Genomic DNA, 19,000 nt, shown 5'->3' with positions numbered 1-19,000 from the left:
GATATAAGGAAATATAAATAACAACTTTATTATTGCCTCTAGGGCATATTTCCTTCAAAATAACACCAAAGCAAATTCATATTCATAATACTCAATCCAACACAAATGAACTTCAAAGAGTGCCCCAAGATTTCTACCGGAGAAACAAAGACAAGAACGTGCATCAACCCCTATGCATAGATTACCCCAATGTCACCTCGGGAATCCGCGAGTTGAGTGACAAAACATATATCAAGTGAATCAATATGATACCCCATTGTCACCACGAGTATTCAACTGCAAGACATTGATACGTCTCCAACGTATCTATAATTTTTGATTGTTCCATGCTATTATATTATTTGTTTTGGATGTTTAATGGGCTTTAATATGCTCTTTTATTTTATTTTTGGGACTAACCTATTAACAGGAGGCCCAGTGCCAGTTTCTGTTTTTTTGCCTATTTTAATGTTTCGCGGAAAAGGAATACCGAACGGAATCCAAATGTAATGAAACCTAAGCGATGATCTTTCTTGGACCGAAAGCAAACCAGGAGACTTGGAGTGGAAGTCTGGAACTCCGCGAGGCGGCCACGCGGCAGGAGGGTGCGCCCAGGGGGGTAGGCGCGCCCCCATCCTCGTGGGCCCCATGTAGCTCCACCGACATACTTCTTTCGCCTATATATACTCTTATACCCAAGATCAATCGCAGAGAGACACAAACCCACTTTTCCACTGCCGCAACCTTCTGTACCCGTGAGATCCCATCTTAGAGCCTTTTCCGGCGATCTGCCGGAGGGGGAATCGATCATGGAGTGCTTCTACATCAACACCATAGGCTCTCCGATGAAGCGTGAGTAGTTTACCACAGACCTTCGGGTCTATAGTTATTAGCTAGATGGATTCTTCTCTCTCTTTGATTCTCAAAACGAAGTTCTCCGCGATGTTCTTGGAGATCTATTCAATGTAATACTCTTTTGCGATGTGTTTGCCGAGATCTGATGAATTGTGGGTTTATGAACAAGATTATCTATGAGTATTATTTGGTTCTTCTCTGAATTCTTATATGCATGATTTGATATCTTTTCAAGTCTCTTCAAATTATCGGTTTAGTTTGGCCTACTAGATTGATCTTTCTTGCAATGGGAGAAGTGCTTAGCTTTGGGTTCAATCTTGCGGTATCCTTTCCCAGTGATAGTAGGGGCAGCAAGGCACGTATTGTATTGTTGCCATCGAGGATAAAAATATGGAGTTTATATCATATTGTTTGAGTTTATCCCTCTACATCATGTCATCTTGCTTAATGCGTTACTCTGTTCTTATGAACTTAATACTCTAGATGCATGCTGGATAGCGGTCGATGTCTGTAGTAATAGTAGTAGATGCAGAATCGTTTAGATCTACTTGACATGGACGTGATGCCTATATTCATGATCATTGCCTAGATATTCTCATAACTATTCGCTTTTCTATCAATTGCTCGGCAGTAATTTGTTCACCCACCGTAATACATGCTATCTTGAGAGAAGACACTAGTGAAACTTATGGCCCCCTAGTCTCTTTCTTATTATATTGCATCTCTTTTATTTACATCGCATCTCGTTTACTATTTTGCAATCTTTACTTTCCAATCTATACAACAAAAATACGAAAAATATTTACTTCACTATCTTTATCACATCTCACTCTTGCGAGTGACCATGAAGGGATTGACAACCCCTTTATCGTGTTGGTTGCAAGGTTCTTGATTGTTTTTGTAGGTACTAGGTGACTTGTGCGTTGTCTCCTACCGGATTGATATCTTGGTTCTCAAAAACTGAGGGAAATACTTACGCTACTTTGCTGCATCACCCTTTCCTCTTCAAGTGAAAACCAGCATGCTCAAGAGATAGCAGACATATATCTAGTGTTCTCAAATCCATAAAAGTATTCAATCCAATAAAACAAAATATCAAAGGGAAAACTCAATTCGTCACAAGATAGAGAGGGGAAAACACCATATGAGCCGACTATATTAACAAAGCCCACGATACATCAAGATCATGACATCTCAAGAACACGAGAGCAAGAGATTAGACACATAGCTACTGGTACAAACCCTCAGCCCCGAGGGTGGACTACTCCCTCCTCATCATGGTGGCTGCCGGGATGATGAAGATGGGCAATGGAGATGATTCCCCCCTATCGTGGAATTGCCACGGCATATTTCCTTGTTGAAAGGACTTAGTCGCGAGGCCAACGCATATATGTGGTAGCTTGAGAGGGGTTGAGTGGAACGAGAGACGCGAGGTTTTACCCAGGTTCGGCCCCTCACGGTGGAGGTAAAAGCCTATGTCTTGCTTCATTGATATTGATGATGATGATCACGATTACAAGGGAGCTCTATCTCGAGAGCTATTGAGTTGTCTCTCTAAACCTAACTTGTCCAACTCGTGGAACTTGTGAATCTTGTCCCTCTTGGGGTGCCCTGCCCCACCTTATATATGTTGAAGGGGTGGCTTACATGACTAGTCCTATTAGGATTAGGATTACTCTATTACAAGTGGAGTCTTAGTCTTCCTTCATTTGTAGGAGAATATTCCTTATGCCTTTTCTCTTAAACCGACCCCTCATTAACATAAACCGGCCTTCTGGGCCTTGGGCCTTGTCATCCGTCTGTCCGCCCGCCGGGTTACCAATGAATTGTAATGTTCAGGCGGGTTGCTTGTAAACCGTCTGATCAGGGCGGGTCGCCAGTGAATCGCCAAGCTCCAGCCAAGTTATACATCTGGCGGTTTATATCGCGAGGTATATCCCCGACATTAGCCCCTAGTTTAATTTGGATTTATCCATGTTAAACTGATCCTGCAACATAAACACAAGAACAAATTTGACAGGTTGTGCTCCGGGTTAAATATTCTTGTAAACCGGCACCTGATCATCCTTAAGTCCTTGAAATTTTACTCCTGGAAAATCCAGGTCAATAGGCCAGCTTCATAATCCATTTGCTGACATTGTCTCTTGTAAAGAAATATTATAAGAAATAATCCATTTGAGTCGGCCTTCAATGCTCTGACTTGATAAAAATATTGGTCTTTAGATATTCAATTGATATTTAGCTGGTTTTAAAAGTAGAACTTGCCGGTTTATCATTGCCAAAATTGCCGGGTTATAAAAGTTGATGATTCCGGGTTATGACTGTTATGCCCACCAGGTCATGATTGTTGCCAACGCCAGGTCACACAATTAATCTTCCTGATTTGCTCAAAACTGAGAATTTGAAGATGTTCCTCCTTTATATGGATATTACCTGTAGCCCCCAAGTCTTAAGAGGAGAACATAGTGATAGCTTAAGACTTGCTTCAATATAAATGTTGCAACCTTTGAAGAAATCCATGTTATTCATCTCAATCACTAGTAAGAATTGAGTATTCCCCATATGTAGCCCCCAAGTGCCGGGTTGTCATGCTTGCAGCAACCTGGGACTTGAAATTGCCTTATGCTCATAAAAACTTCAACCAGTGTAGCCCCCAAGGGTCGGGTCATTATGCAATAATGAGCAGGGACTTTATAAATATGATCATGCTTCATTGAAAATAACATCATATGATGTAACTCCACCATGGGGCTTGAACCCACGTCCACAAGCTTAAGAGTTTTGTGCTTTATCAACTGAGCAGTGGACCCTTGAATATAATGGATTAAGACTTCTTTACCTTGAGTCATTGATAGGAGCAATTGGTAGCCCCCAAGGGCCGGCTCATTGATACGTCTCCAACGTATCTATATTTTTTGATTGCTTCATGCTATATTATCTTCTGTTTTGGACATTATTGGGCTTTATTATTCACTTTTATATTATTTTTGGGACTAACCTATTAACCGGATGCCCAGCCCAGAATTGTTGTTTTTTTGCCTATTTCAGAGTTTCGCAGAAAAAGAATATCAAACGGAGTCCAAACCGAATAAAACCTTCGGGAACGTGATTTTCGAAACGAACATGATCCAGGAGACTTGGACCCTACGTCAAGCAACCAACAGGGAAGCCACGAGGTAGGGGGTGCGCTTACCCCCCCCCCCCCCAGGCGCGCCCTCCACCCTTGTGGGCCCCCTGTTGCTCCACCGACGTACTCCTTCCTCCTATATATACCTACGTACCCCCAAACGATCAGATACGGAGCCAAAACCCTAATTCCACCGCCGTAACTTTCTGTATCCACGAGATCCCATCTTGGGGCCTGTTTCGGAGCTCCGCCGGAGGGGGCATCGATCATGGAGGGCTTCTACATCAATACCATAGCCTCTACGATGGTGTGTGAGTAGTTTACCTTAGACCTTCGGGTCCATAGTTATTAGCTAGATGGCTTCTTCTCTCTTTTTGGATCTCAATACAATGTTCTCCCCTCTCTCATGGAGATCTATTCGATGTAATCTTCTTTTGCGGTGTGTTTGTTGAGACCGATGAATTGTGGGTTTATGATCAAGTTTATCTATGAAGAATTTTTTAATCTTCTCTGGATTCTTTTATGTATGATTGGTTATGTTTGCAAGTCTCTTCGAATTATCAGTTTGGTTTGGCCTACTAGATTGTTCTTTCTTGCAATGGGAGAAGTCCTTAGCTTTGGGTTCAATCTTTCGGTGTCCTTTCCCAGTGATAGTAGGGGCAGCAAGGCACGTATTGTATTGTTTCCATCGAGGATAATAAGATGGGGTTTTTATCATATTGCATGAATTTATCCCTCTACATCATGTCATCTTGCCTAAAGCGTTACTCTGTTCTTATGAACTTAATACTCTAGATGCATGCTGGATAGCGGTCGATGTGTGGAGTAATAGTAGTAGATGCAGGCAGGAGTCGGTCTACTTGTCTCGGACGTGATGCCTATATACATGATCATACCAAGATATTCTCATAACTATGCTCAATTCTGTCAATTCCTCAACAGTAATTTGTTCACCCACCGTAAAATACTTATGCTCTTGAGAGAAGCCACTAGTGAAACCTATGGCCCCCGGGTCTATCTTCCATCATATTAATCTAACAACACTTAGTTATTTTCATTGCCTTTTATTTTACTTTGCATCTTTATCATAAAAATACCAAAAATATTATCTTATCATATCTATTAGATCTCACTCTCGTAAGTGACCGTGTAGGTATTGACAACCCCTTATCGCGTTGGTTGCGAGGATTTATTTGTTTTGTGTAGGTGCGAGGGACTCGCGCGTAGCCTCCTACTAGATTGATACCTTGGTTCTCAAAAACTGATGGAAATACTTATGCTACTTTGCTGCATCACCCTTTCATCTTCAAGGGAAAACCAACGCAGTGCTCAAGAGGTATCAAGAAGGATTTCGGGCGCCGTTGCCGGGGAGGTCTACGCAAAGGTCAACATACCAAGTACCCATCACAACCCTTATCTCTCGCATTACATTATTTGCCATTTCCCTCTCATTTTCCTCTCCCCCACTTCACTCTTGCCGTTTTATTTGCCCTTCTTATGCTCGTCTTTCCATTTGCTTTGATGTCTTACTTGGCTCGTTTGCTCGTTTGGTTGGATTAGTTGTTTATTTATTACTAAACAGAGAACCTAAACATCTAGGGATCCTCATCCACTTGCTAATCTTTTTAAGAGATCAAATTATGATGAACCAATTGCTAGTGAGTTTTGTGCACTGGATTATCTTTATGAAGTTTTGCTTGAAATTCGTGAATCTGAAAATTCTGATAAAGTAATTTATGGAGTGATTCACGAGGAATCTTTGAATAAAAGCATGATTGCAATAATTATAGTATAAATTCTATTAATGTCAATTGTGCTTATAATATGCAAAACCCTAAGCTTGGGGATGCTAGTTTTGCTATGTCTACTACTTGTTGCAATGATCATGATTGGGATGATTCTTCTTGTGATCTTGAAAATTTATTTAAGCCCCATGATGACTATGAGATTGATAATAGTGTTTGCAATATTATTGAAAGTGGGTTTGGAGAGGTTATGACTTTAGTTAATGTTAATCCCACAATTTTGGAAGAGTGTCAACTTTGCATGCATGTGGATCGTGTTGAAAATATTTTATGTGATAGCTATTTTGTTGAATTTGCTTAGGATCCTACATGTAATTATTATGAGAGAGGAAAATATGGTGGTCGAAATTTTCATGTTACTAAATTACCTCTCGTTATGGTGAGATTACTATTGTTTCTTTCCTCTTCCATGCATACGCTAGTTTTTTCTTGCCATGATAATTTTTTTGCCTATAAGATGCCTATACATAGGAAGTATGTTAGACTTAGATGTGTTTGTCACATGTTTTATGATGCTCTCTTTGTGGTTCAATTCTTGTCTTTCATGTGAGCATCATTAAAATTATCAATGCCTAGCTAAAAAGGCCTTAAAGGAAAGCGCTTGTTGGGATACAACCCAATATTTTTCCTTGCTGTTATTCAATAAATAATTTATCTAGGCTCTGTTTTGGTTGTGTTTTTTGTGTTTAATTAGTGTTTGTGCCAAGTAGAACCGTTGGGAAGACTTGGGGAAAGTCTTGTTAATCTTGCTATAAAAAACAGAAACTTTAGCACTCACGAGAACTGCTTAAATTTTTAATTGGAAAGTGATATTTGGTTAATTATTTTTGCAGATGATTAATAGATAAATTCCTCACGTCCAGCAATTTACTTTAGAATTTTTGGGGCTCCATATCTTGCACTAGCTACAGATTACTACAGACTGTTCTGTTTTTGATAGATTCTGTTTTTCGTGTGTTGTTTGCTTATTTTGATGAATCTATGGCTAGTAAAATAGTTTATAAACCATAGAGAAGTTGGAATACAGTAGGTTTAACACCAATATAAATAAATAATTAGTTCATTACAGTACCTTGAAGTGGTGTTTTGTTTTCTTTCGCTAACGGAGCTCATGAGATTTTCTACTTTAAGTTTTGTGTTGTGAAGTTTTCAAGTTTTGGGTAAGGATTTGATGGATTATGGAACAAGGAGTGGCAAGAGCCTAAGCTTGGGGATTCCCATGGCACCCCCAAGATAATCTAAGGACACCAAAAAGCCAAAGCTTGGGGATTTCCCGGAAGGCATCCCCTCTTTCGTCTAATTCCATCGGTAACTTTACTTGGAGCTATATTATTATTCACCACATAATATGTGTTTTGCTTGGAGCGTCTTGTATGATTTGACTCTTTGCTTTTTAGTTTACCACAATCATCTTTGTTGTACACACCTTAGCACTGCGTTGGATTTCCTTGAAGAGGAAAGGATGATGCAGCAAAGTAGCGTAAGTATTTCCCTCAGTTTTTGAAAACCAAGGTATCAATCCAGTAGGAGGCTACGCGCGAGTCCCTCGTACCTGCACAAAACAAAGAACTCCTCACAACCAACGCGATAAGGGTTTGTCAATCCCTTCACGGTCACTTACGAGAGTGAGATCTGATAGATATGATAGAATAATATTTTTGGGTATTTTTGTGATAAAGATGCAAAGTAAAATAAAAGAAAAATAAAAAACAAAGGAAATAACTAAGTATTGGAACATTAATATGATAAAGATAGACCCGGGGGCCATAGGTTTCACTAGTGGCTTCTCTCAAGAGCATAAGTATTTTACGGTGGGTGAACGAATTACTGTTGAGCAATTGACATAATTGAGCATAGTTATGAGAATATCTAGGTATGATCATGTATATAGGCATCACGTCCGAGACAAGTAGACCAACTCCTGCCTGCATCTACTACTATTACTCCACTCATCGACTGCTATCCAGCATGCATCTAGAGTATTAAGTTCATGAAAACAGAGTAACGCCTTTAGCAAGATGATGATGTAGAGGGATAAATTCATGCAATATGATAAAAAAACCATCTTGTTATCCTCGATGGCAACAATACAATACGTGCCTTGCTGCCCCTACTGTCACTAGGAAAGGACACCGCAAGATTAAACCCAAGCTAAGCAGTTCTCCCATTGCAAGAAAGATCAATCTAGTAGGCCAAACCAAACTGATAATTTGAAGAGACTTGCAAAGATAAACAATCATACATAAAAGAATTCATAGAAGATTCAAATATTGTTCATAGATAATCTTTATCATAAACCCACAATTCATCGGTCTCAACAAACACACCACAAAAAGAAGATTACATCGAATAGATCTCCACAAGAGAGGGGGAGAACTTTGTATTGAGATCTAAAAAGAGAGAAGAATCCATCTAGCTAATAACTATGGACCCAAAGGTCTGAGGTAAACAACTCACACTTCATCGGAGGGGCTATGGTGTTGATGTAGAAGCCCTCCGTGATGGATGCCCGCTCCGGGGGAGCTCCGGAACAGGCCCCAAGATGGGATCTCGTGGATACAGAAAGTTGCGGTGGTGGAATTAGGGTTTTGGCTCCGTATCTGATCGTTTGGGGGTACGTAGGTATATATAGGAGGAAGGAGTACGTCGGTGGAGCAACAGGGGGCCCATGAGGGTGGAGGGCGCGCCTAGGGGGTATGCACGCCCCCACCTCGTGGCCTCCTCTTTTATTTCTTGATGTAGGGTCCAAGTCTCCTGGATCATGTTCGGTGAGAATATCACGTTCCCGAAGGTTTCATTCCGTTTGGACTCCGTTTGATATTCCTTCTCTTCGAAACCCTAAAATAGGCAAAAAACCCAGCAATTCTAGGCTGGGCCTCCGGAAATAGCTTAGTCCCAAAAATAATATAAAAGTGGATAACAAAGCCCAATAAGTCCAAAACAGTAGATAATATAGCATGGAGCAATAAAAAATTATAGATACGTTGGAGATGTATCAAGCATCCCCAAGCTTAATTCCTGCTCGTCCTCAAGTAGGTAAATGATAAAAAAATGATGTGAAGTGCTACTTGGCATAATTTTAATGTAATTCTTCTTAATTTTGGTATGAATATTCAGATCCGAAAGATTCAAGATAAAAGTTTAATATTGACATAAAAATAATAATACTTCATGCATACTAACAAAGCAATCATGTCTTCTCAAAATTAGATGGCCAAAGAAAGTTATCCCTACAAAATCATATAGTCTGGATATGCTCTATCTTCACCACACAAAGTATTTAAATCATGAACAACCCCGATGACAAGCCAAGCAATTGTTTCATACTTTTGACATTCTCAAAAAATTTCAATCTTCACGCAATACATGAGCGCGAGTCATGGATATAGCACTATATGTGGACTAGAATGGTGGTTGTGGAGAAGACAAAAAGGGAGAAGATAGTCTCACATCAACTAGGCGTATCAACGGGCTATGGAGATGCCCATCAATATCAATGTGAGTGAATAGGGGTTGCCATGCAATGGATGCACTAGAGCTATAAGTATATGAAAGCTCAACAAAAGAAACTAAGTGGGTGTGCATCCAACTTGCTTTCTCATGAAGACCTAGGGCATTTTGAGGAAGCCCATCATTGGAATATACAAGCCAAGTTCTATAATGAAAAATTCTCACTAGTATATGAAGGTGACGGAATGAGAGACTCTCTATCATGAATATCATGGTGCTACTTTGAAGCACAAGTGTGGTAAAGGATAGTAACATTGTCCCTTCTCTCTTTTTCTCTCATATTTTTATTTGGGCCTTTTCTCTTTTTTGGCCTCTTTTTTTCGTCCGGAGTCTCATCCCGACTTGTGGGGGAATCATAGTCTCCATCATCCTTTCCTCACTGGGACAATGCTCTAATAATGATGATCATCACACTTTTATTTTCTTACAACTCAACAATTACAACTCGATACTAAGAACAAAATATGACTCTATATGAATGCCTCCGGCGGTGTACTGGGATATGCAATGAATCAAGAGTGACATGTATGAAAGAATTATGAATGGTGGCTTTGCCACAAATACGATGTCAACTACATGATCATGCTAAGCAATATGACAATGATGGAGTGTGTCATAATAAATGGAATGGTGGAAAGTTGCATGGCAATATATCTCGGAATCGCTATGGAAATGCCATAATAGGTAGGTATGGTGGCTGTTTTGAGGAAGGTATATGGTGGGTGTATGATACCGACGAAAGGTGTGCAGTATTAGAGAGGCTAGCAATGGTGGAAGGAAGAAAGTGCATATAATCCATGGACTCAACATTAGTCATAAAGAACTCATATACTTATTGCAAAAATCTACAAGTTATGAAAGCAAAGTATTATGCGCATGCTCCTAGGGGGATAGATTGGTAGGAAAAGACCATCGCTCGTCCCCGACCACCACTCATAAGGAAGACAATCAAAAAATAAATCATGCTTCGACTTCATCACATAACGGTTCACAATACGTGCATGCTACGGGAATCACAAACTTTAACACAAGTATTTCTCAAATTCACAACTACTCAACTAGCACAACTTTAATATCACAATCTTCATATCTCAAAACAATTATCAAGCATGAAACTTCTCATAGCATTCAACACACTCATAAGAAAGTTTTTACTATTCTTGAATACCAAGCATATTAGGATTATTTAAGAAAATTACCATGCTATTTAAGACTCTCAAAATAATATAAGTGAAGCATGAGAGATCAATAGTTTCAATAAAACGATTCCACCACCGTGCTCTAAAAAATATAAGTGAAGTACTAGAGCTAAACTATATAACTCAAATGATATAAGCAAAGCACATAGAGTATTCTAACAAATTCCAAATCATGTATGTCTCTCTCAAAAGGTGTGTACAGCAAGGATGATTTTGGTAAACTAAAAAGCAAAGACTCGAATCATACAAGACGCTCCAAGCAAAACACATATCATGTGGTGAATAAAAATATAGCTCCAAGTAAAGTTACCGATAGAAGTAGACGAAAGAGGGGATGCCTTCCAGGGAATCCCCAAGCTTTGGCTTTTTGGTGTCCTTATATTATCTTGGGGGTTCCTTGGGAATCCCAAATCTTAGGCTCTTGCCATTCCTTGTTCCATAATCCATCAAATCTTTACCCAAAACTTGAAAACTTCACAACACAAAACTTAAAGTAGAAAATCTCGTGAGCTCCGTTAGCGAAAGAAAATAAAACACCACTTCAAGGTGCTGTAATGAACTCATTATTTATTTATATTGGTGTGTAACCTACTGTATTCCAACTTCTCTATGGTTTATAAACTATTTTACTAGCCATAGATTCATCAAAATAAGCAAACAACACACGAAAAACAGAATCTGTCAAAAAACAGAATAGTCTGTAGTAATCTGTATCTAGCGCAATATATGGAACCCCAAAAATTCTAAAATAAATTGCTGGACGTGAGGAATTTATCTATTAATAATATGCAAAAACAATTAACTAGATAGGACTTTCCAAATAAAAATGGCATCAGTTCTTGTGAGCGCTAAAGTTTCTGTTTTTTACAGCAAGATATCAAGACTTTCCCCAAGTCTTCCCAACGGTTCTACTTGGCACAAACACTAATTAAACACAAAAAACACAACCAAAACAGAGGCTAGGTAAATTATTTATTTCTAAACAGGAGCAAAAATCAAGGAATAAAAATAAAATTGGGTTGCCTCCCAACAAGCGCTATCGTTTAACGCCCCTAGCTAGGCATAAAAAGCAAGGATAGATCTAGGTATTGCCATCTTTGGTAGGCAATCCATAAGTGGCTCTCATAATAGATTCATAAGGTAATTTAATTTTCTTTCTAGGAAAGTATTACATGCCTTTACTTAACGGAAATTGGAATCTAATATTTCCTTCCTTCATATCAATAATTGCACCAATCGTTCTAAGGAAAGGTCTACCAAGAATAATAGGACATGAAGGATTGCAATCTATATCCAGAACAATAAAATCTATGGGCACATAATTCCTATTTGCAACAATATGAACATCATTAATTCTTCCCATAGGTTTCTTAATAGTGGAATCCGCAAGGTGCAAGTTTAGAGAGCAATCATCAAAATCACGGAGACCTAACAAATCACACAAAGTCTTTGGAATTGTGGAAACACTAGCACCCAAATCACACATTGCATAGCATTCATGATCTTTAATTTTAATTGTAATAGTTGGTTCCCACTCATCATAAAGTTTTCTAGGGATATAAACTTCCAACTCAAGTTTTTCTTCATAAGATTGCATCAAGGCATCAACGATATGTTTAATAAACGCTTTATTTTGACTATAAGCATGAGGAGAATTTAGCACGGATTGCAACAAGGAAATACAATCAATCAAAGAGAAATTTTCATAATTAAATTCCTTGAAATCCAAAATAGTGGGTTTAGCAACATCTAGGGTTTTAATTTCTTCAATCCCACTTTTATCAAATTTAGCATCAAGATCTAGAAACTCCGAATTTTTGGAACGTCTTCTAGGTAAAGGTGGATCATATTCAGTCCCATCATTATCAAGATTCATATTGCAAAACAAATATTTAATAGGGGACACATCAATAACTTTTAGATCTTCATCTTTATTTTCATAGGAACTAGAAGAACACGCTCTTATAAAGGCATCTTTCTTAGCGCGCATCCTAGCGGTTCTTTCTTTGCACTCATCAATGGAAATTCTCATGGCTTTGAGAGACTCATTGATATCATGCTTAGGAGGAATAGATCTAAGTTTCAAAGAATCAACATCAAGAGAAATTCTATCAATGTTCCTAGCCAACTCATCAATCTTAAGCAATTTTTCTTCAATCAAAGCATTGAAATTATTTTGCGAAGTAATAAATTATTTAATATTAGATTCAAAATGAAAGGGCATATTATTATAATTTCCATAAGAATTGTTGTAGGAATTACCATAATTATTACAGGGATTACTAGGATAAGGCCTAGGATTAAAATTTCCTCTATACGCATTGTTACCAAAATTGTTCCTACCAACAAAATTCACATCCATAGATTCATTATTATTCTCAATGAAAGTAGACAAGGGCATATCATTAGAATCAGAAGAGACACTCTTACTAGCAAATAATTTCATAAGTTCATCTAACTTTCCACTCAAAACATTAATTTCTTATATCGCATGCACCTTTTTATCAGTAGATATTTCAGTATGCCATTGAGAATAATTAACCATAATATTATGTAGGAGTTTAGTAGCTTCTCCTAAAGTGATTTCCATAAAAGTACCTCCCGCGGCCGAATCTAAAAGATTTCTAGAAGAAAAATTCAATCCGGCATAAAAAATTTGTATAATCATCCACAAATTCAAACCGTGAGTAGGGCAATTACGTATCATTAATTTCATCCTCTCCCAAGCTTGTGCAACATGTTCATGATCAAGTTGCTTAAAATTCACAATATCGTTTCTAAGGGAGATGATCTTAGCTGGAGGAAAATACTTAGAGATAAAAGTATCTTTGCACTTGTTCCAAGAATCAATACTATTTTTAGGCAAAGACGGAAACCAAGCTTTAGCACGATCTCTAAGCGAAAAAGGAAATAGCTTCTATTTAACAATATCATTATCCACATCTTTCTTCTTTTGCATATCACACAAATCAACAAAGCTATTAAGATGGGTAGCGGCATCTTCACTAGGAAAGCTGGAAAACGGATCTTTCATGACAAGATTCAGCAAGGCGGCATTAATTTCACAAGATTCAGCATTGGTAAGAGGAGCAATTGGAGTGCTAATAAAATCATTGTTGTTGGTATTGGTAAAGTCACACAATTTAGTGTTATCTTGAGCCATCGTGACAAGCAAGCAATCCAACACACAAGCAAACAAAAAGCAAGCAGGCAAAAAGAGGCAAATAGAGAAAGAGAGGGAGGATAGAGAGATAGAGGGCGAATAAAACGGCAAGGGTGAAGTGGGGGAGAGGAAAACGAGAGGAAAATGGCAAATAATGTAATGCGGGAGATAAGGGTATGTGATGGGTACTTGGTATGTTGACTTCTGCATAGACTCCCCGGCAACGGCGCCAGAAATCTTCTTGCACCTCTTGAGCACTGCGTTGGATTTCCTTGAAGAGGAAAGGATGATGCAGCAAAGTAGCGTAAGTATTTCCCTCAGTTTTTGAGAACCAAGGTATCATCCAGTAGGAGGCTACGCGCGAGTCCCTCGTACCTGCACAAAACAAATAACTCCTCGCAACCAACGCGATAAGGGGTTGGCAATCCCTTCACGGTCACTTACGAGAGTGAGATCTGATAGATATGATAGAATAATATTTTGGGGTATTTTTGTGATAAAGATGCAAAGTAAAATAAAAGCAAAGTAGAAAACAAAGGAAATAACTAAGTATTGGAAGATTAATATGATAAAGATAGACCCGGGGGTCATAGGTTTCACTAGTGGCCTCTCTCAAGAGCATAAGTATTTTACGGTGGGTGAACGAATTACTGTTGAGCAATCGACGGAATTGAGCATAGTTATGAGAATATCTAGGTATGATCATGTATATAGGCATCACGTCCGAGACAAGTAGACCGACTCCTGCATGCATCTACTACTATTACTCCACTCATCGACCGCTATCCAGCAGGCATCTAGAGTATTAAGTTCATGAAAACAGATTAACGCCTTAAGTAAGATGACATGATGTAGAGGGATAAATTCATGCAATATGATAAAAAACCATCTTGTTATCCTCGATGGCAACAATACAATATGTGCCCTGCTGCCCCTACTGTCACTGGGAAAGGACACCGCAAGATTGAACCCAAAGCTAAGCACTTCTCCCATTGCAAGAAAGATCAATCTAGTTGGACAAACCAAACTGATAATTTGAAGAGACTTGCAAATATAACCAATCATACATAAAAGAATTCAGAGAAGATTCAAATATTGTTCATAGATAATCTTGATCACAAACCCACAATTCATCGGTGTCAACAAACACACCGCAAAAAGAAGATTACATCGAATATATCTCCACAAGAGAGGGGGAGAACTTTGTATTGAGATCCAAAAAGAGAGAAGAAGCCATCTAGCTAATAACTATGGACCCGAAGGTCTGAGGTAAACTACTCACACTTCATCGGAGAGGCTATGGTGTTGATGTAGAAGCCCTCCGTGATGGATGCCCCCTCCGGAGGAGCTCCAAAACAGGCCCCAAGATGGGATCTCGTGGATACAGAAAGTTGCGGCGGTGGAATTAGGGTTTTGGCTCCATATCTGATCGTTTGGGGGTACGTAGGTATATATAGGAGGAAGGAGTACGTCGGTGGAGCAACAGGGGGCCCACGAGGGTGGAGGGCGCGCCTGGGGGGTAGGCGCGCCCCCTACCTCGTGGCCTCCTCTTTTATATCTTGACGTAGGGTCCAAGTCTCCTGGATCATGTTCGGTGAGAAAATCACGTTCCCGAAGGTTTCATTCCATTTGGACTCCGTTTGATATTCCTTTTCTTCAAAACCCTAAAATAGGCAAAAAAACAGCAATTCTGGGCTCGGCCTCCGGTTAATAGGTTAGTCCCAAAAATAATATAAAAGTGGATAATAAAGCCCAATAATGTCCAAAACAGTAGATAATATAGCAATGAGCAATCAAAAATTATAGATACGTTGGAGACGTATGAACACACATGATTAGGAAATTATTAGAATACTCTATGTGTTTCACTTATATCTTTTGAGTTATATAGTTTTTCCTAGTACTTCACTTATATCTTTTAGAGCACGGTGGTGGATTTGTTGATCTCTCATGCTTCACTTAGATTATTTTGAGAGTCTTAAATAGCATGGTAATTTGCTGAAATAATCCTAATATGCTAGGTATTCAAGATTAGTAAAAACTTTCTTATGAGTGTTTTGAATACTAAGAGAAGTTTGATGCTTGATGATTGTTTTGAAATATGGAGGTAGTGATATTACAGTTGTGCTAGTTGTGTAGTTGTGAATTTGAGAAATACTTGTGTTGAAGTTTGCAAGTCCCGTAGCATGCACGTATGGTAAACTTTATGTAACAAATTTGAAACATGAGGTGTTCTTTGATTGTCCTCCTTATGAGTGGCGGTCGGGGATGAGCGATGGTCTTTTCCTATCAATCTATCCCCCTAGGAGCATGCGCGTATTGCTTGGTTTTTGATAACTTGTATATTTTTGCAATAAGTATGTGAATTCTTTATGACTAATGTTGAGTCCATGGATTATACGCACTCTCACCTTTCCATCATTGCTAGCCTCTTCGGTACCGTGCATTGCCCTTTCTCACATTGAGAGTTGGTACAAACTTCACCGTTGCATCCAAACCCCGTGATATGATACACTCTTTCTCACATAAACCTCCATATATCTTCCTCAAAACAGCCACCATACCTACCTACTATGGCATTTCCATAGCCATTCTGAGATATATTGCCATGCAACTTTCCACCATCTCGTTTATCATGACACGTTCATCATTGTCATATTGTTTAGCATGATCATGTAGTTGACATAGTATTTGTGGCAAAGCCGCCGTTCATAATTCTTTCATACATGTCACTCTTGGTTCCTTGCATATCCTGATACACCGCCGGAGGCATTCATATAGAGTCATACCTTGTTCTATTATCGAGTTGTAATCATTGAGTTGTAAATAAATAGAAGTGTGATGATCATCATTTAATAGAGCATTGTCCCAATAAAAAAAGGAGAAAGGCCAAATAAAGAAAAAGAAGAAGGCCCCCAAAAAAAGAAATGAAAAGGGACAATGCTACTATCTTTTTTTCCACACTTGTGCTTCAAAGTAGCACGATGATCTTCATGATAGAGATTCTCTTGTGTTGTCACTTTCATATACTAGTGGGAATTTTTCATTATAGAACTTGGCTTGTATATTCCAACAATGGGCCTCCTCAAGTGCCCTAGGTCTTCGTGAGCAAGCAAGTTGGATGCACACCCACTAGTTTCTTTTGTTGAGCTTTCATACATTTATAGCTCTAGTGCATCCGTTGCATGGCAATCCCTACTCCTTGCATTAACATCAATCGATGGTCATCTCCATAGCTCATTGATTAACCTCATTGATGTGAGACTTTCTCCTTTTTTGTCTTCTCCACATAAACCCCATCATTATACTCTATTCCACCCATAGTGCTATATCCATGGCTCACGCTCATGTATTGCGTGAAGGTTTATAAAGTTTGAGATTACTAAAGTATGAAACAATTGCTTGGCTTGTCATCGGGGTTGTGCATGATGAGAGCATTCTTGTGTGACAAAAATGGAGCATGACTAAACTATATAATTTTGTAGGGATGAACTTTCTTTGGCCATGTTATTTTGAGAAGACATAATTGCTTAGTTAGTATGCTTGAAGTATTATTATTTCTATGTCAATATTAAACTTTTATCTTGAATCTTTCGGATCTGAATATTCATGCCACAATTAAGAAGAATTACGTTGAAATTATGCCTAGTAGCATTCCACATCAAAAATTCTATTTTTATCAATTAACTACTCGAGGACGAGCAGGAATTAAGCTTGGGGATGCTTGATACGTCTCTAATGTATATATAATTTTTGATTACTTCATGCTATATTATCTTCTGTTTTGGACAATATTGGGCTTTATTATTCACTTCTATATTATTTTTGGGACTAACCTATTAACCGGAGGCCCAGCCCAGAATTGTTGTTTTTTGCCTATTTCAGAGTTTCGCCGAAAAAGAATATCAAACGGAGTCCAAACAAAATGAAACCTTCGGGAATGTGATTTTCGAAACGAACATGATCCAGGAGACTTGGACCCTACGTCAAGCAAGCAACAGGGAAGCCACGAGGTAGGGGGCGCACCTACCCCCCTAGGAACGCCCTCCACCCTCGTGGGGCCCCTGTTGCTCCACCAACGTACTCCTTCCTCCTATATATACCTACGTACCCCCAAATGATCAGATACGGAGCCAAAACCCTAATTCCACCACCGTAACTTTCTGTATCCACGAGATCCCATCTTGGGGCCTGTTCCGGAGCTCCGCCGGAGGGGGCATCGATCACGGAGGGCTTCTACATCAACATCATAGCCTCTCCGATGATGTGTGAGTAGTTTACCTCAGACCTTCGGGTCCATAGTTATTAGCTAGATGGCTTCTTCTCTATTTTTGGATCTCAATACAATGTTCTCCCCCTCTCTCGTGGAGATCTATTCGATGTAATCTTTTTTTGCGGTGTGTCTATTGAGATCGAGAATTGTGGGTTTATGATCATGTTTATCTATGAACAATATTTGAATCTTCTCTGAATTCTTTTATGTATGATTGGTTATCTTTGCAAGTCTCTTCGAATTATCAGTTTGGTTTGGCCAACTAGATTGATCTTTCTTGCAATGGGAGAAGTGCTTAGCTTTGGGTTCAATCTTGCGGTGTCCTTTCCTAGTGACAGTAGGGGTAGCAAGGCACATATTGTATTGTTGCCATCGAGGATAACAAGATCGGTTTTTTTATCATATTGCATGAATTTATCCCTCTTCATCATGTCATCTTGCTTAAAGCGTTACTCTGTTCTTATGAACTTAATACTCTAGATGCATGCTGGATAGCGGTCGATGTGTGGAGTAATAGTAGTAGATGCGGGCAGGAGTCGGTCTACTTGTCTCGAACGTGATGCCTATATACATGATCATACCTAGATATTCTCATAACTATGCTCAATTCTGTCAATTGCTCAACAGTAATTTGTTGACCCACCGTAAAATACTTATGCTCTTGATAGAAGCCACTAGTGAAACATGTGGCCCCTGGGTCTATCTTCCATCATATTAATCTTCCAACACTTAGTTATTTTCATTGCCTTTTATTTTACTTTGCATCTTTATCATAAAAATACCAAAAATATTATCTTATCATATCTATCAGATCTCACTCTCGTAAGTGACCGTGTAGGGATTGACAACCCTTTATCGCGTTGGTTGCGAGGATTTATTTGTTTTGTGTAGGTGCGAGGGACTCGCGCATAGCCTCCTACTGGATTGATACCTTGGTTCTCAAAAACTGAGGGAAATACTTACACTACTTTGCTGCATCACCCTTTCCTCTTCAAGGGAAAACAAACGCAGTGCTCAAGAGGTAGCACTCATTATGATGTGATGAGTCGGGTCTTCAAAAAGTAATCTTGCATTAGCCCCCAAGTGCCA

This window comes from Triticum aestivum, chromosome 3A (genome assembly GCF_018294505.1).
Source record: "Triticum aestivum cultivar Chinese Spring chromosome 3A, IWGSC CS RefSeq v2.1, whole genome shotgun sequence".
NCBI classification, from domain to species: domain Eukaryota; kingdom Viridiplantae; phylum Streptophyta; class Magnoliopsida; order Poales; family Poaceae; genus Triticum; species Triticum aestivum.
This window is presented reverse-complemented; position numbering follows the sequence as displayed.